Source organism: Castor canadensis, chromosome 11, assembly GCF_047511655.1.
Source record: "Castor canadensis chromosome 11, mCasCan1.hap1v2, whole genome shotgun sequence".
Taxonomy (NCBI): domain Eukaryota; kingdom Metazoa; phylum Chordata; class Mammalia; order Rodentia; family Castoridae; genus Castor; species Castor canadensis.
Window position 1 is genome coordinate 132,619,002 of NC_133396.1, and position 20,100 is coordinate 132,639,101.

General features: G+C 35.0%; 1 long non-coding RNA gene across 3 annotated transcripts in view; it reads left to right on the forward strand.

The window, feature by feature from the left end:
* LOC141413982 (uncharacterized) overlaps positions 1-20,100 on the forward strand; it is a 66,567-nt gene that overhangs the window by 31,953 nt on the left and 14,514 nt on the right. For 2 of the 3 annotated variants that reach the window (XR_012439064.1, XR_012439066.1), the window contains exon 2: positions 1,627-19,481. This is a non-coding gene — a long non-coding RNA (uncharacterized lncRNA). The remainder of the gene's footprint in view (positions 1-1,626; positions 19,482-20,100) is intronic. The other variant, XR_012439065.1, reaches the window with a different exon arrangement.

The window sequence follows — 20,100 nt, forward strand, 5'->3', positions numbered from 1 at the left end:
AGATGTCTTGGGGGGATAATAGGAATATTAGGTAAACCACATGACCATGAAAATGTTTCCACAAACTCTATCTGCACAATATTCATGTCAGGATACATGTCTAATCTAAGGAAAATACTATATAAGTGTGTAAAGAATATATGTATATGCAAATGTATGTAAAGAGTATTACTTTTAAACCCTATTAGCCACACAGTAATCTGAGCCTCAGTCTCCTTTAGCTATAATACAAAGCGTTTTGCCCTTTATAGGAAGTTGTTTGGAGCTCATTCTCCAAAAGCATTGTTGACCCCAAAACTCTAATCCTTGGGGTGAGGGGAAAGGTATAAAACATTAAATGTTTTTAAAACTTTGAAATAGAACATGCAAATTGGTTCTATCTAACTGGTAGAGACAGAAAATCCCTGATGATTTCAGTCACGTAAATCAGTGTAAAGCTGATTGGCCTATTTGTTCACTTGTCAGAATGCTTCAGCATTCTTTAACATTAAGTCTGATAGTCTGTGATTTAAAATTTCTTAAAGCATATCTGACAGATTTATGTATGCATTTTAACTCTCCCTTGCCTTGTTAGTTTCCCTACTAAGTGCACAGATGTGCAGAGTTGCTGAGCGAGATAGTGAACTGGGGGGTTGTGAAACTCCAGCAAGAAAGCAGGGCTGCCAAGACACTTCTTACACTGCAGAGACCTCTGCCTCTGCCTCTGCCTGAAGACAGTAAACTTGTCAGTGAACCTCCTGGCTCTCTCAGCCAGCAGGGTCAATCTCACCTCTTTAGCTGTGCTTCCTAAACCATCCCTCAAGCCTCAGCACAGGTGCCAGAGAGCAGGAAGGTAGGTTTTAGTGTCGAAGGATTCAAGTAAACAATGCTTGAAATGGAAACAATAGATATTCATTCTGGGAGAGAGAATACATAACAACCAGCTAAGAAAATAACGAAGTTGGGGGTTAGAAATAATCCTTCTTATAGTACATTTGTTTGTTTGTTTATTATAAAATACCAGGATTCTCTAATTCAATATTGAAAAGAAAAGAAGCATATTTGCCTGTCATCATTTAGCCTAATTAAAAGGAGAACAAATCACATAGCTTAATCACATTCAGTATTTTCTTATTGGAGTATTTTTAAATTCAATTATTATCATAGACTAGAAGAATGATATAAAGATAACAACACTAATCAATAAAATAGCCTCTTTAGATAAACTAGATGACAAAACAAAGCCAATATATTTATGGTAAGAATACAATCTAGATTTCATTAATAATCAAGAAAATTTTAAGATATTTCTACATATGGGAAATGCACTTAAAGGACAACCAATCCCAATAATTAATTAGCATCTGGACGTAGCCAAAGTGATTAGTTTATCTTTTCAACGGTCTCTGGTTGCTACTCAGCATGATTTATGTATGGAGTTAAAAAACAAAACAAAGCAAAACAAAAAAAACTATGTTTTATGGTGCCAAGTGAGTCACCCTAGAAAAGGAAAGATTTGAGATGCTAAAAGTCGTCAGGTACCCATGCGTTGGAAAGCATTCTCATAAAAGGATAAAAGATCAATTTTAACTACTTGGTTTGCATGGCCTGAGGGTCACATAATCTTTTTGTTATTGTTTTGCATAGGTATCTTGGCAAAATGACCAACAAATCAATGACAGAAACTGAAGGTAATTTGATTGACATCCTCAATGACAAATACAGAAGTTGAAGAAATGTGGGTGTCTCTAAAGGAGTGTAGAGAGCTTGGTCAATTGTAGCCCAAAACTAGGGCATAGCTAAGGTACGTCCATTATTGCTTTAAGCTCAATGTTGTTAATGCTTTGTTCTTTCTATGTCACAGAATTTAGTCTCTTCCCCCTGCCCAGCACTACTCTCCCTGCTCCTCCTCCTTCTCTCTCTCTCTCTCTCTCTCTCTCTTCCCCTCCCCCTTGCCCTTTTCTTCCTCTCATTAGCAGATGTCTTTTATAGTTGATGTTTCTTACTGTCTTTTCATTAAATGTATGCCATATCACTTAGGCGAGGCAGCAGACAGAGAACCTAAGTGTGCAGTGAAGGGGAATGGCAGGCACGAGAGCTTCCACCTCTCATCAGGGCAGTTATAATAAGCATCTTGGGGCCTCTGAATGCAATGCTGTATTCAAATAATAGCTTTCATCTTCACTCTTTTTAAATATAAAAGTAAACCTTGAAGGTCTTTGAAGGATCTAACCAAACAACATACATATGAAAACAGAACAGTATGGCTTTGAAAAACATCGTTATGTACAATCTGTAAAGCATCTTCACTTTTTATTTTCAAGAAAGACCTCCAGGTAAATGATGGCTTTTAATAAGACACATGACAATCTCAATTATGACAATCATCATGTGTGCCCTGTGTGCCATTTTATGTTCCCAGCAGGATATTACTTTTTTCTCATCAAGAATTTCCAGGGCTGTCTACTGGTCTCTGTGGGTACAGCATGTTTGAGTGTCCCCCAAAGCTGCACTAATTTTAAAAAAATAAAAAAAACAAAAACAAAAACAAAAACAAAACCTTTGTCAAGTGATCAGACAGACTGGAACTAGAGGATTATAGGTAAGAGGCATAAAATAAAGGGTTGAAAGCTGTAATTTCTATTCCTTTGGTTGCATCTGAATCAGCTGTTGGAGTGAGGCTTTTAGAGATCTGGCCACTGGAGCCCTGTCTGGAAGACGCCACTTCCAGGTCTGAAGAAGAATCAGGCCCTGGCTCTGAAGATGCAAAACAGGGTGGTGACTCCTTGCTGGCTTCTTTCCCCGTCTGTTTCCATTTCTTCCTTATACCTGTGACCCCACTTTCCACTTCATTTTATCCTTGCCTTAACAATTCCTTATTTAACTTTCTTACCTGCCATTTCCTTATCTTAAAAGGAAACAATAACAAAACAAAAACAGTAGTTGCTGGGCCCCAGACTACTGTTCCACACTGAGTGCTCCTAGGAAAAACAAAGAGCATGTTTTAAAAAGAGACAGTAGGGCTGGGGATGTGGCTTAAGTGGGAGAGTAGCTCCCTAGCAACCTAGTACTGGGTTCAAACCTCAGTACTGCCAGAAAAGATAAGTAAATTAAATTTAAAAGTGAAAGGAGACAGTGAATCTACACAGGCCTCCTCCATTCACCACAATCTAGTTCACTTTTGAACATGCTATAGATGGAGAGTTTTGGAGAAAACCCTTCTTTGAGGAATGGAATGGCTTTTAAGGTAATGAAATTTAGGTGCCTATGTACCTACTGTATTCAAAATAAGCCTGGAAGTTGGTAAAAATGATAGAAAGAACAGAAATTATATAATGCAACTATATTCAAATGAAGAGAAAGAAGTCCAGAAAATAATTTTTTCCTAAGTCATTCCACTTGCTTGTGTCAGTGGCTGAATCACAATTTTGCATATATTTAGACACAGAAAATATTTTCTAAGAAATGCTTGAGGAGAAATGCAGTCAATGAAACATATACACACAGTAAAATGTAACTACCATTCCACATAGGCAAGAGTATGTATTAAACTTTCTGAGAATGTTATTCTTTAGCAAAACTTTACTTATTTATCTTTACTTATTTAACTTTATTCAACTTTACTTATTTATCTTCTGGCATTTGTATATGTATGAAACACAAACAAATTCTGTATGTAAATGAATATTACATTTTGTATACAAGTGTAATCCCCATTTGATGGGTTTTTTTGTTTTTTGGGTTTTTTTTGTATTTTGGTGATTTATTACACACAGTCCTCTAGTGTTAATGAGAACAAAGAGATTTCCCAGAAGAGAAGAAGGTAAGCTATTTCATAAGGTGTGTTGGAAATTCAGAGGTCCTTTTCCCCTTACTGGTATTGTGCTCTTTAAAAACTAGATAGGAGAGCTAAGATGGAGCTAATGGGTAGATCACTTCCCTTGCATGAGCAACACCCTGAGTTTGATTCATAGCTATGCAAGAAAACAGAGCAAAAACACTGAAAGGGGACAAATCCTATTTCTTTTTTATGAGCATTCTGATAATAGGCAGAAGTGGGAGTGGCAAGGAGAATTACGCAGATAAACAGATCATATCATTAGAAGCAGTTGTTGGCATTCTGTAGGAAATTCAGTTCTTAAAAATACTGTAGACATGATGTTTAAAAAACATTGGGCTGAGCATAGTGGCTTACACTATAATTCCAGCTACTTGGGAGGTGGAGACAGGGTGGGGTTACTAGAAATGAGTAGTTTTGTAAATTAGACAAGTAAAATGTCTTTGCTCCAAAAAGCTTGCCACACTTATGGTTACCAATGTAAGCCTTAAGATATAGTGAAGAAATCATAATATTGCACTTCTAAGGATGGATTGATTTAAATATTTAAAAGATGGTCACCTCTTCAGTTACAGATGAAAATTTCAATGAAACGGTGATGTTTAAATGGTTCTTAGTTTCCACTGTCAAATGCTACTTGCTATTTATTTGAGGCATATGTCCCAAAACACCGATGTCAAAATCTAAGTGAAATAAGAATACTATAATTTTTAAGACAGAATTTTGCATGAATTTGTAGTTTTAATTTGTGTTTCATGGGCTCCCAAATCAGCTAAAATCTGCTTTGTCTCCATGATTGTCAAATTTAAATAATATCAGAAGGTTAAAGTATTATAACCTAAATTCAGACTTTGGGAAAATTGCATTTTCTTAGTCAAAAAACAAAATACAAGGAAACCACCACAAATGAAGATAAACTTAATTTTTTTTCTTCTTCTTCAGACTAATATGTTTCAAATGGGTTTGATATTTATTGGCTTAATGCTTTAGGGATAGATCCACTGCTGATACCAGATTATAAGGTGTGTGGTGTCTGTATTTTTAACAAAGATATCTACAACCAGATGTTGCTGAGATGATGTTTCATTTTAAACTGCCTCGTCTATAATCTTCAGGGACAGGAAGCATGTCTATGTGTCACCTGCTTGTAGTGTATTCTATAAACAACATTGAAGAATGGAACTCAATGGAAATTTGAATTGGATGGCTCGAAATTCATTATTCTCAATCTGCTGTTTTGAAATTCCAAACAAATTATAAATTCACAGCAACATCTATTCAATGTTAACTTTATGTCACAAAAATATATTAGAGTTTGAATGGCATCTTTAGCCAAGGAAACCTAGAAATGTATTGTGTACATGAGAAACTATTTCCAGAGATAGTAGAATTTTCAAAGGCACATTGAAAGACATTTATTGATCAAAACCTGTTTAGTTTAGAAAGTGCACTTTGTGCTTTAGTATTTTATTGTTTAATTTTCATTCAAGAAAATTTGGAAAGAAACAAGACACAAATAAAAGTGTTATGAGTAGCAGTAATTATACAGAGAATGAAGTGACTACTTTTTATAAGTTGCAGTCTAACTTCATGTAATGACTTGCTTTTCACAAAAAGAAGTTTATTAACAAAGCTGAACATTCGTACAAGCCAATGTACAAGCCAATGTACCACACAAATCAAAATGCCAGTGTGAAAATATTAGTTTACAAATAAGAATCTAGTGCTGGTCTGTAATAGTTAGCAATAGTTTCTTCACTGAGAAGGGAAACTTGTTCTAGGGCTTGAGAATTGGAGCAGTGGATATTGTGAGTATGAGAAAGGGGATTTCAGTCATGTTATGGGGTTATGCTGCTGTGATAGAAACCTTTCATTTCCTAGCTGGGTAGCATGGAAATTACAGTGATTGTGGCTAATTTATATTGACTGTAGAGTATTTTATATTCCTCTAGACTGGGGTTTCTCAACAGTGACACTATTAATATTTTTGGGCCAGATAATTCCTTGTCAAGGGGAGAGGTCCTGTGAGTCACAGAAATTTAATAGCATCTTTAACTACAACCAAGTAGGTGTCAATAACACCCTTCCCTTACCATATTTATATCCAGACATTGCCAATGTCCTTCAGAGAACAAAATCACCCCCGACTGAGAGCCACCTGTCTAGACATTTTTCTTTTCTTCATTTATCTATATATAAAATGAATTATGTTGGTTGCTTGCCTTAACTTTAATAGAAATTTTGTATACAAAACTTTGTACTAAGTGATAAATAGCTCTTTAAGACAAATATTTCTGCAGGATATAAAATATTTCTATAACATATACAGTACTAGAATTGCAATTGTATATTCATCACTTGAATTATTTGCCAGATAATACCTGAATTTTAAAGGCTGTTGAATGTGGGCTCATACTTTGGGCCTCTTTAAAAATATCCAAGGTAATATGTTTGCCTTTGCTCGGGCATGAAGAAGTTTCCATATGTGTTATAGCTGTAGCATAATACTGTATTTTTAGAGGAAACCTTTGGCACCAAAGAATAAAATAAAACTATATTAGGATGATTCTATTCATAACTGGTTTTAGAACAGTGACCCTCAAGGTACTTTTCCATAAATGCTAGCTTTATCTTTATATTAAAGCACAACTTTCCAGGATATCACATGAAATACTGAGAGTGAAAGAAAAATCTGAATTATACCTGGGAGATTATCAGGTGAAATGGGCTGATAATCATTCAGCTAAAGTATGGAGTATCAACTTTTTTAAACTAATGATGAGATGGTGGAATTGTTAACTTGATATGTTCTTGTGGATTTTTTGTGTACATTTTTCTAGTGGAACTATATTAGTAGGAAAGAAAAAATAATACCCATCTGGACATGACACAAAGTTGTCAAAAGAGAAATCTCCAGGAAATACATAATCTTAGACTTTAGGCTGCAAGCAAAATATATTGTTTATAATATATTTTATATGTATTATATATTATCTAATCTATTATTCATCCAAAAATTGTGACAGATGTTAAACCAATGTGTTTTAGCCTGATTTGACCGACAAAAATGTATGTGAACAGCTTGGGTCTATTAACTGATGGTTTTCCTTCAGACTGAAGGTGTCTATTGAGTGTCAGTGTGTGAATGTACGTGAGTGCTTGTGTGTGTACATATTTGGCTTCACCCTCAAGTATCCATTATAGTGGAGCTGATGTGCACTTTGTTCTTCTTGGTTTTCATGGAGTTTTACAAAATTCCTGAGGTTTATCTGCTCATGACCTTCTACCAGGTGATGTAGAAGCACTAAAATTCAGAGACTGTGTTTGGAATTGTATTTCTAAGATCTGAAATCTTAATAAGGTCTCTGGATCCATGAATGATGAGAGAGGGAACACATTGCTTGCTACAGACCTTGAGTTGCACACTGAGGATAGAAATAGGTTCAGTTGTAATATCAATGGCACGGGCATTAGTTGTAATCACTGAAAGTATCACCATGAATCTGTAATGTCAAGAGTTGGACATACAACTTAGGAGGCTTTGGAACACCAACTTGTAGGAACTGTATCATGAAATGATATTATGCTTATAGTTTAGTTTCTTCTTCATAAAGAACTTGGGGTAATGTTGCATTTGTTCAAATTACAGTGAAGTCTTTACCTGATAGTAAATAATATGACATGTAATGAAATGAGTGAGTATAAAATCCATTGTTACTGGATTTGAAATGTGATTTTCAAAAAACACTTTATACTGAATGCATTCACCTTGACAAGAAATTGCAATTTCATGTAATTGTCCTCTGTGCAACTCTTTCTGGCAACTTTGTTGCTTAAAGCCACCATTAACTATTCGGATTTTTCTTAGGGTAAAGTTTCCCAAACACTAGCTGCATCAGAAATGCTTGGAGGGTTTGTTAAAATGCATATTGTTGGGGCCCTGTGCCAAGAGTCTCTGGTTCAAAGGTGAGATTGAGAGTCTGAATATTGAACAAGTTTGCAGGTGATCTAAGACCACAGGAAGGCACTGTCCTGGAGACATGATGAATCTCAGAGATAGCTTATATTAAGTTGATAACATACTATTGATTAAAAAAATGGCAAATATCATGTAGATATACATAAATAAGTTGTGTGAATTGGAGTTTATTCATTTACAATAGAGAAACTCAGCTTTTCTACTGGAATGACTTGAGAGGGGTTGTTTGTAATAGATGATTTTTCACATATTATTGAAAGACAGGAACCCTTAAAAGAAAAAAAAAAACTGACTAACTGCTCCCAAATAGAGATTTGAATTAGCTAAAAATTATTTAATGCCCATAAAATAGTAAAAGCTCATTTTCCTGGACTAGCAGGTTATTATCAATATATTGTTTATATTTTCCTTAATTATCCTTACTCTACCTGGGCCCAGAAGAATTAACCATTCTTTCCTCTCTGTGTTCAGCCCCCAAAGAATCCACTATTTTTGTCCTTATGTATTTTATCATTTAAATGTACTACAGAGCCCTATTAATTCATTACTTAAGCTTGGTCAAAGTCCTAAAAAATTTAATATAGCACTGAACTATAGGATACAATATATTGAATAACTTAACCAGGACTCAAAAAATTTTAAGGGCTGTCATCAGTGACCATAGAGGGGATACAGCTCTAGAATATGCCCTTAGTATGAACGATGATGTGAGTGTGTTATGTCTGTGCAGTTAGGTTACACTTTAGTCAGGTGTAATAGGCCAGGTCCAACAAAACAGATGTAAAATTCTAGTCCTCCCTCCAAAATTCTACAGAGTGGGAGAGACAAGGCACAAGAATTGCACATGTGATTCATAACTCTTCAGCTGACTGTGATTAGCTCAGTGTGAGTGAATAGATAACGTATTCTGACTGGTCACAAACATGATGAAAAGCTTAGTGTTTTGGTGGAAGGATGGGACAGCTGGTAAAAAGAAGAGGAGACATCCCTCTCTTCATGGTTGGTAGAATGAATCCAAAATTAAATCATAAAATTCTCAGCATCCTCAGTCATGCCTTTTTTAGGTGAGACCAAGACACCAATTTTCTATTCTACTAGTCTGCAAAGAACATCAAAGTAATATCTACTCTTAATAAAATAAATAATACAGATCCTTAGGGAAAAAAAGGAATTGGCAAATTGAATTAATATCAATAATATGTGAACAGATATGAATTGCTTTTGAAAGTAAAATATGCCAAATAATGTACTCTCTAAAATTCCCATGTAGAAATAGGGCCCTTGAGTCTAGCTTCTGAATGAAAACTTACAAAGTTGATAATAACTTGTAGCCTTTGACTATGTAGGAAGAGAAGTTAAGAAATAGATTATTCTTTGTTGAACACAGGGGAAAAAAAATCTCATCCTATCTACTGTATGCAGTTATTAGTATCCAAAGATAGCCTTAAATAAAGGGTAACAACTTTATCTATGTCTAAATCTTTAGTTCTTTCTCCCTCCCCCTTTCCCCTACCCCACTCCCTCTCTTGGCGATACTAGGACTTGAACTTATGTTCTCTTAATGCAATAGATAAACCATACCCTTAGAACATTTATCATTAGACTTTATTATTTACTTCTTGGTCTTATAACACCATCTTTTGCAAACAGAACTGTTTTGTAAATGCGATAATGCAGCTTTGAAAGTGCCTACTCTCTTTGTTTCCCACACATTTTCATAATTCTGGCCTGTCCCATTCCACAGAGGCCAGTGTTCAAACCTCCACACTTTCTCATGAAGACCTGAAGCTCTTCGTGTGCTTGTCCAAAGTGCTGGCAGTAAGGCCGGATCCAGGCTTTTCAATTGTCAGGGAAATCCGTGCTGACAAAACTGTATCCCTTCCTTCCTGCAATTACCTCACTCTCCTTACAGCCCTGACATCTGGAGACCCACTGCTACTGAAGCAGCTGTGGCTCCTGTCCCTGAACAGGAAGTTGAGTACACATTCCAAACAGCCTTCATTGTTTTGATATTTTCCTGGCAACTCCAAAAGCTTGGGTATTGGAGAACACACTATTTGGTACCAACAACATTTTGGAACCTAACACACAGATATAATATGTCACCATTTACAGATGTCGTACGCTGTCTTTGTCTTTCTCTTAGTGATATGTAACTCCACATTGTGGGCTTGTTCCAAATTTAGCCATCTGTAATTTAGTGTAGAGCAAGAACCCCATTCTGCTTGTATTCACGGTACTCTTCCCGGTTTGTTTGTTTTGGGTTTTTTTGGTGACTCCATTCTGCCATCATTTTCTCAAATCATCAAGATAGACAAATGATTGTTCAAATACATTTCTATGTACACCATTGGTAGGGACTTGGCTTAGGAAGAAGTACTGTGAGAGTCACTGGTCTCTGTAGTTATTCCCATAGCACCTCAGTTAATGGGGAGATCTTCAGAAACTTAGGAATTTGCTAGAAATCAGTAGACCTCCAGAAGCAATACAGAATTAGTAAGTGTTGGGCAAAGCCAACTGTAAGTTAGCATCACAAAATGTCTGAAATGATTTTATGTTTTATAGCTGATAAAATTTCTAAATCACTTATTCAGATCAATTTTATTCTTTAAAAATGACCGAAAGGAATGACTATTGGATTGATTTACTGTTAATTTATCTTTGTAATGGTGACAAGTAATTATTATTCTCATTGTAAGAGCATTAGTGGCTTTTGTTCATAACATTAAGAATGAAATGGAGTTTAGTAATGCCCTAAAATTACTTTGTTAATCAAAGTGATTGCCAGTGATCAAGAAACTAAACTGTCTTGATCCAGAACAGATGAGGATTCTCTGATTCATAGCACCACTTTGCAAACATGATTTATTTGGTGTACAAATTATTTTTATTTCTATTTATCCCTCTTTCCTACATTTTGTCCAAAATATGGAAGTTTTCTCCAATGCATATTTTATTTGCCTTAATTTGCTACTTAATTTAATATTTCTCCTTCTTGTTCTTTTTCAAAATTTTACACTCAAATGATTAAATCTCATCTCTTTCTGTCTCATAATTTATCGATTTCAAGTGATTAAGAAAGGCTTACACCTTTCATTCACTGACTATAATCTCTAATGTCCTCTTCTGGTGAAAATTTTTTGCACTGTAATTGTATTACTATGATATTGATTTTATGTTTGATTAAGCATTTTGCCAGTTTTAGTCAACTGGTATTCTGATACCCAGAAGATACTGTGCATTCTTTTACTATTTTAATACTACAGTGTATAGTTAGTATAAATAACCATAAAAGAAATACTAGTTTAGATAGCTGCTGGCTTGTTTACCTTCATTTCTCGAGAAAAACTTGTTAAGCAACTGCCTGGGGCTCATACACTTGTAACCATTGGCAACTATGGATTCCAGAAAGATGTTGATATGAACTTTCTAAAAAGCCATTTCAAAATCAGATACAAAGTTACAGCACATTCTCTGAGATTGATTTGTTGCCCTTCATGCTGTTGCCTTTCTTAACTGCAATTCACTTCTCATCAGCATGCAGTGAGTAAGAACAAATTCTGTACCAATCTTGGTTTGTTCCTGGGCGTTTGTAGACAGATGAATTATTTTCAGAATCAATAAGGCAGAATTGTTTCCACATGATGGTCTATTTTCACGTCATTGATGTCTTGCAGAGCTTGGGATAAAAATGCTGCTTTTCCTTGCCAAGGGATCCGCTTACACAGAAGTGGCCTGGGTTTACCATTCTGCAGTCAGGAATTCCATCACCAGGTGTATATGGATTGAGCGCATAGAACATTCTTAGGATTCTGTTCTCTGCTCTCCTCCTGCTCCTTTGCCTCCTTCTCTTTCTCCTCTTCCCCCTGCCCTTCCTCCATGTCCTTTTAGTTTTCTCACACATTTAAAATAACTTTTAAGTTTCCAATGACTTCTCAATCAGAAAGTTGACTTTTAGAGTTTTTTATCCCATGATATGAAATGTATCAAGTCAAAAACAGAAAGAAGAAATGTAAGTGAAGAAAAAACTCGTGCGCAAGACATTGTGTCTTTAAGCTATTTAAATCTAACTTAATAAAGCTAATTATCAAGATTTTCTTACCTGATAATATATAAAGTTTGAAAGAGTGGAAATATTATTTTTGGCCACTAAATATACTGCCTTCGATCATCTCAAATTTTCATAGAAAAGAAACTAGAAATAACTCTCATATATAACAAACAGACAGAAAAAATGACATTTTAATATTAAGTCTTGCAAAAGATATTCCTAACTTACTACTTTAAAAAAAATACTACTCCTTTCATTTTTAATACAAAAGAAAATTGCCAAATGCATCTGCAAGACCTAAAATATACTAGGCTCTGGAAAATACAATATACTGTCATCTAAAAATAATATATGTTTTTGACATAAATTCAATGGGGCCATATACAATGAGCCACCAGGACTATGTACACATTACAAGGACTGCTTCTCTTAGCCTTATTTTTCAAAGAAATGGAATAATGAACTTATTATGAAAATCTTCCATATGATTCCTTCCCCTTTAAAGGGTACTATATACACTTAAAATTTCAATCTAAAGCCAAAATTGATAACTTGTCACAGTTTTTTTCTGGTACTTACAGACTTGATTTGGAGAGCATTTGGTATGATTTTGTACATGGTGTGGTAAATATTTTATTGCAGACTACAAGTTCTTGCGTTTCCTCAAACAGACCAAAAATATGAATTTGTATTCTGCTTACTCTTATGAACAAAATATCTCCATTTTTTTCAAAACAAAATGTATAAAGAAGAGATTAAAATGACAAAGTTCTTACTCCCTTGCATACAAATGTCTAAGCCATACTACATCAAGATACATGAAGTTGAGTCTGGTCATGTGAGACCCAGATGTGTGTATTTTGGGCACATTGTTTTGAGGACTACATAATCATAATGTAACCCTAAAATAACAATGGAAGAAAACTTAGGCTGTGCTCAACAAAATATGCCTGACTTTTTATGTGGTGTTAACAAAATGACTCTGATGGAAAATGAAATCTGTCTTAGTTTAAGACAAGCACAAACCCTGGACAACAGAGTTTGGCACTGCAAGATCAAAGGAACAGTTTTATCTGCATTGTGACTACAGACCAAAAGATTTCACAGTGTTCCTGTCTCCATGCTGGAGCTTATGTGTCTTTAATGGCATTTAAATTATAGCCCTCTATATGCATGCAGTCAAAACACCATGTCATCTGATGGGACAGCATGTTACAATCTGTCAGTGTCTCGCTTAAAAATCCTCCTATACTGTACTTGCCCTCATTTTTCTCTTTTGCTACAAAATTGACTTTTCAGTTAGGCTTATGAGTTGACCTAATAAAGATGGACAAAGGGATACTTTGGTTTATATTATCTTACCTTAACCAATTTATAGATTTTTTTCTTTCTTTCTGCAATATATTCTCTCCACATTTTTTGTTTTTTAACATTTCCATCTGCGTTACATATCATATGTCAGTTAGCAATTTATAAACACATAGTACATGGAAATTAAAAATGTGTGTCCATCAGAGAATTATAGGGAGTTATTTTGCTCATAGCACAAGGTATTTTATGTCAAACTGACTTTTAATAGGATAACTATTATATATAAAGAAAAAGAAGATACTGTCTGCATTCTGGTAGAGCACACAATGCAGATGGGATGCTCCAAATGTCACCAGAGAAACAAGTTTTAATTTGAATATGTACTTGTAACATAATGTTTATTATAGTGATTTAGCAATGAAACTTTCTGAAACTTAGCATTTCAGAGTATTCCTATGGATATAAAAATAAAATGTTATGTTTTCTTCAAAAGTAGTGGACTTTTTACCAAAAATTATTATAAGCAAAAGTAATAGTTATCTTACACCTTCCTATTATCCAATGTTATAGATAAATAGATGATAGATAGATAGATAGATAGATAGATAGATAGATAGATAGATGATAGATGATAAGGAGTTATAAATATTTTAAGTACACAATTCATTTTGTCTGGGAACATGTCACATTATTAACTAGTGCATAACTGTTTTCATGTTTTAAATTATGACACAGACTTCATGCATTTTCAAGAGTAGATGTAAATATCTTGAAAAAATAATTTTTACATCACATATTCATGTTAGAATTTAGAGGCAATCTGCTTTTCGAGGATAAGGGATTTGAATATACCCACGGGAGATTTTTTTTTTTAATTAAAGTGACATTTGCTTAGGTAATCTTCAACTGAGAATATTTATACAAAAATATGATTCTGGTTTGGAAAAAGCAACCATTACAAAGAAATATCTTCTTAAATATCCAAATGATTTTAACCACGTTTTATTCCTGTTACTTGGGGGTAGGAAGTCATAGCTCTATGCTGCTAACAGTATAGAAACCCAAGAGCTGATAGACTTGAGGAAGAGTCTTGTTTTCAACTTGGAAATTCTTCAAATCCTTCAACAAATTTCACTGACCTGAAGAGCCAGGTAAAGAACAGAAGGTCTAGGGAATAAAAGAGAATGGTGGAGGGGGTGAATTCAACTATGATATATTCTATATATTGTAAGAACTTTTGTAAATGCCACAACTGACCCCTAGCATAACAATAACAAAAAATTTTGTTTGAGTTTGGACATTAGCCAAAAAAAGAAAAAGAAAAAAAAAAGAGCAGAGATACTAACTGAGAATGGGGACAATTTAATGCATCACTTTTTCAGTGAATTCAGACTGGAAGTCTCCACATTTAGTTGACATTTGGTAAGAAATCACCACAAATATTTTATTGACAGGCTTTGCTGTGTCTAAATAGAATAATGCAACATTTTAACTTAAAGCATGCCTTTTGCTTTTATTGGAAGCAAAGAAAAAGGAATAGTAATTTTCAAGGGCAAGAGAACAGATAACATAAAAGGAAAATGTCTCTCTCTCCTTTGTGTAGAAAGCACTTGATCTTAGATCCTCATCCTCTCCTACCCACAAATCTAGGAGAGATCCTGGAATTATTTTGGGGACTCTATTATTCAATAAATGCAAAAGAGTGTACATGAGGACACTTGTAAATCTACTGACGAATTCAACAACTAGAGCAGGGAGGCCTCGTGGAGTGGCTCAAGTGGAAAAGCGCCTGCCTAGCAAGAACTAGAGCAGCACTGAATTTGGAGAAGCAACTTCTGTACTTCTCCCCCATTTCCCTCTTTTCCTTAGAAATTTCTATTAGGAAGTCCTCCACATATGGTTGTTCAGGGTGTGTACTTTACAAATTTAAAGAAACGTCTACTTCTACATCCAGGCCAGATGCGAATGGCGCCCCTTGAAGATTGTAGCACGTCACCATAGGTATTAATTGTAGCTGTATCACTTTCCTGAGCTTTTGGATTCTCTTCCTCATTTGTGATCATTTCCCTTATTTTGAGCTTTAAAACAAAAATAAAATTTTGTACATTGTCTTACTACAACCATTCATTATGTTTCAAAGAGTCTTCTACACTGCTGCATATGTTTGCATGTTTACTTACCTCAGTGCTGAATAATATTCCATTATGTAAATACCCTCAGTTTCTTTATTCATTTGTTTGTTTGGCATTTGGGTTATTATCTGCTTTGCAACTACACAAGTGATTGTTTTAATTATTTTTGTACATGAGCCTTGTCATACGTCGACAGGAAAATCTCTAAGGCATGACTAGTCTAGGAATTTCTGAATCTTAAGGCGTGTAGGTAGATTTGGGCATGTATGTGAAAAGTAAAACTTAAAAATTCTACTCAGTGTAGATAGATGTGTATATACATGATAGATAGATGATAGATAAGAAGGATAGACAAATGATAGATGGTAGATAGATAGATGATAGATGACAGAGATTGGTAGGTAAGTAGAATATTATAATATTCACTAGATAAGACTTTCTTTAAAATACCTAGAATGTTCCTAATACTTTTAGCATTTCAATAAATACTTATATGGCTAAGCATCCATTCTACTTATTGGTAGCTTATTGAGTCATTTATATTCTATCTACCTAAACAGATCATTTATGCAAGTTCATTACCTAGAAGAGGAAACAGTAAAGCCAGAAACCATTTGGTTGTCTTAACATTGATTGAATATATTCATGTGAGATTTGGGAAATGGAAATCGAAACTCAAGCATTCAGCCAAACAAAGAGACCAGCTTCATTCCTCTGTCCACACATCTTTCTAACTATTTTTGGAAATACTGAATGTGAACACCAAGAACTGAAGATTATGATTATGATCCTGAGCTAAAGAAACAGAGAAGTGTATAGAAAATGATTAAGTAGGAATTTGCAATGGTGGTAAAATGCATGTAACATAAAATGTAGCACTTTAACTACTGTACATGTGAGGATCCAGGGCATTAAGCATCATGGTGCAGCCGCCATTGTGCAACCATCACCACCATCCATCATGGTGGAGCCACCAGCACCGTCCTTCGCTAGAGCATTCTTCCTGCTTCCAAAGTGAGACTCCACACCCACTATGCGATAATTCTCATTCCCCTCTCCCCAGTCTCTGCAGTCACCTTTCTACTTTCTGTATCTATGAACTTGACTACGATAGTTACTCTTGTAAGTGGAATCATTAGTAGCTGGTCTTTTGTGGTTGGCTCATTTTAATTAGCATAAAGTCTTCAGGTTTCATTCACATGGCGGCAGAATATCTTAATTTCTCAATGCCAAGAAGTATCCCACTGTACATGGGATATCTATCCCGCATTTTGTTTATCCAGTCATCTATCTATGGTCAGGGGGAAGTAGGTTGCTTCTATAGTTAGACTATGAGTAATGCTGTTACGAAAATGGGTATATGGATAATATTTGAATCATGCTTTCAAGTCTTTCTAGGTATGATTTTTTTAAAGAACTCCCATAAGTCAGCATAAGGCATCTGTCACTCTAGGTGTTAAAAGAAAACCTTAAAAATACTTTGTTTAGATTTGCAGAAAGAAAGATGAAAACAATACACTTATATATTTTTTCTGTTAGCTGGATGCATTCTTTTCTTCATCAAATGATAATTTGACACTTAAGTGTCAGAGTTGCTATACTCAATTTTTTTTCTTACTTAAATGAAAGATTATTTTTTATGGTGCATCAACCAATTGCATAGTTGGTTTGGTTTTTTTCCCCTAAAGAAAACTTATTTGTCTCTCGGGCATCAACTTTGCAGAAATCCTGCCATTGAACATTGATACAGTCACTTATTTTGGAAGACCTACATTCTAACTATCAGTAAATAATTCTTCAGGTCAGTTTGTTTTAAAGTTTATGACATGGCTCTTCTTTTATAATAATTGTTTTCCCTTCACTTTCAAATATTTACTGTGCACAGATACACAAATCCAACACCAAGAATGTTTTAAAAACTTCAGCAATTTGAAAGTACCTCAGATACTATTTAAAAACATTATAAAGGCAGGTGAATAAAAGGAGGCTTTAAAAACATGAGTGTAGTCAATTAAGAAAGGACAATGGAGAAAAATGACACAGGATGTAATGGGGAATTCTTTTGCCATCACTCATGAAGAACCAGGCTGTTGGGAAGGGAAAACTGAACTTTATCATTGACCTGTTAGTCTATTTCAAAAAAAAAAAATAACTACTTAACAAAGGCAATGATGTTCTTTTTTAAATATATGTATGCATATTACTAAGAGATATATGTGATATATATTTAGATGTATAGAAATCAGAAGCATTAGTGAAACAATTCATTGCTTTTTAAAATTAATCACTATAGTGCAATGGACTTCAAATTGATAATACTATAGTTATGTGTAGAATTAAGTCACTCTTCTTTTAAGGTAGTAATGTAATTTTGCTTAAAATACTTAAATGTATTGGTTTAGTATGAGTTAACATAAAATGTTAAATTTGGAAGTAGCTGTAATTTCCTACTATGGTCAAAGCCCAGACATATCTATACATTTTTGCATCTGTGTAAGATACTTATTTTATTTATCTGTTCAGAAATGGTTTCCTACCAAACATTTACTGCATTTTCCTTGTGATTACTTGAAAAAGTTTATTAATTTTTATACAGCCTATATTGTAGACATACTAAAGTGCTACTGACCATCTGAACCAAATACAAAAACTCTGGGGTAAAAAACAACCTCCAGTTGAACATGAAGGACATAGATGGGTAATTCCACAAGTGTGTCAACAAGAAAAGCAATATGGTGTAAAGATCAGTCAGCCACAGGCTCCAAAGGAATCTTTTTGGGATTTCCACACCAATGGCTGTTACAAAGCATAAATAGGAATGAGAAGGAGAAGGAGATGGGAGGGGTAAGTAAGCAGGAAGAAAAAATCAGTGTGTGTGTGTGTGTAGAAGAGAATCTCTATAAATCGTTTTTACTTTTCCTTACCTTCTTGACTAATGGCTTACAGGATACCCTTTGACCCTGCTCTGCAGTTGGCATTTTCATGTTTTTATACACTTTTGAAAATTCTAAAATTGACTACATTCAATTCAGAATAGTTCTTCTGATCCTTGTACCTTAGGTATTGTCAAGAAATGTTGAGAGTAAGCTTCTGTGTTAGTCATTGCTGCCTTCTACTCTGTGCGCCATGAGAGCAGGGACCATTTGCTTTGCAGCCTACAAGGTCCCTGTACAGGATAGACGTGGAAGAGAGGAAGGAAGGTCTTCAAATGCTATTTTTAAATCTTACTAATTTATTCCAGTGACTTTATAAAGCTATGTCTGTTCTGCCTCCACCTTGCCTTGCAAAAAATCATGTCAAGAAAGCTTCTTAGAATAAAAAATGGTTTAATTTTTGTTATAACCCGTTATGTAGATGTTGTCATTGACCACAGAGGATAACACCACTCTGGTCACTCTGTAGAAACCATCATACATTCTGCTTCCTATGCATGATGGCCCAAACTCGTTACCTGGTGTGGAGAACCTTTCGTATTTTGAGCCAAGAAAGTCAGCATCTCCATACCCTTGCCTCTGTACTTTTTTGTTCCAGCCAAAGGAGTCTCACCTGCATGCACTATTTCCCTAACACATGTGTAGTTATGTCCAGTTGCCTTCTCTTAACAACTCATTCTCTTTGGAATGCCTCTGTCTGTTTCTCTTCCTAGATCATTTCTATTCATCTCTTTAGTGGAAAAAATGTTCAAAATCGCTCAAAAATATTAATTGTTCAACTTCCCAGATGATTTTTAGGAAGTTGACATCTAGAGAAATATTGCAACAGCCATCTATGTGAAAAATCCCCCAAATATATAAGACAAGAAAAAAAATCTAAGATTATCTAGCCTGACATTTTCATTTTCTAGCTAGGAAAACAGAGGTACAGAGAAAAAGACCCTGCCCAAAGTCAGAGGCACAAGTGACAGCACCAAGACTGATTGTCCTTGCAGTAATCACATCGGCTTTGACTTAGACAAGGTAATCTAGAATAGGTTCCATATTCCTTTTTCTCAAATCATTTGGTTGCCAGTCCAGCTATTGAGTCCACAATTCACTTGTTTCTATTTTCAGAGAGAACTGGGGCTACCACAGCAGAGGACAGTGGTTGAACATGGAGTGTGGAGTAAGCTCTTTGAGGGATTTCAAATTCGAAGTCCACCACAAACATACTACATACTAGTTGCTGAATTACTGTGCCTCCTCTTCCTCATTTGTAAGTCAAGAATAATTTCCTTACTTAACACATCAAAACACACTTATTCAGAGATTTTTGTTCTAGACTATGGGGATTTCATAGTGAACCACAAAAATAAAATCCCCCTGTGATGGAGGCTCCATTCTGATGACAGGGACAGAAAATCAAATGACACACTGATGATACCAGCCCTTTCCTACCTCCAACCCTTAGTGAGTGCTCTGTCCTCTTCCTGGAATTTTTTCCTACAGATATCTAAAAAGTTACCTCCCTCCTATCCTTCAAATTCTTATTGAAAAATTGCTGTCACTGTCTACTCACCTCGAACTTCAATTCCACCCGCATCTCCGTTCATAGTCCCTTTCCTACTCTATTTTTTCACATCTTTAGTTCTTATTACTGTGTAATGTTTCTTTTACTTATTTCTCATCTTTCTCACTAAATTGTAAACTCTGTGAGGACAAAGGAATTACTCTACTTAATTCTATAGTATAGCCCAAGATACTGTAGTGACAGGTGTATGTCAGGTGTGTGTAGCCTGTTCACTAAATGACTATATCTGGTATAGTTCCTTCAGTGTTTTTTGCAATTAAGCAGACTAAAATAGAGAAAATAGAGAGAATGACTAGGATACTAT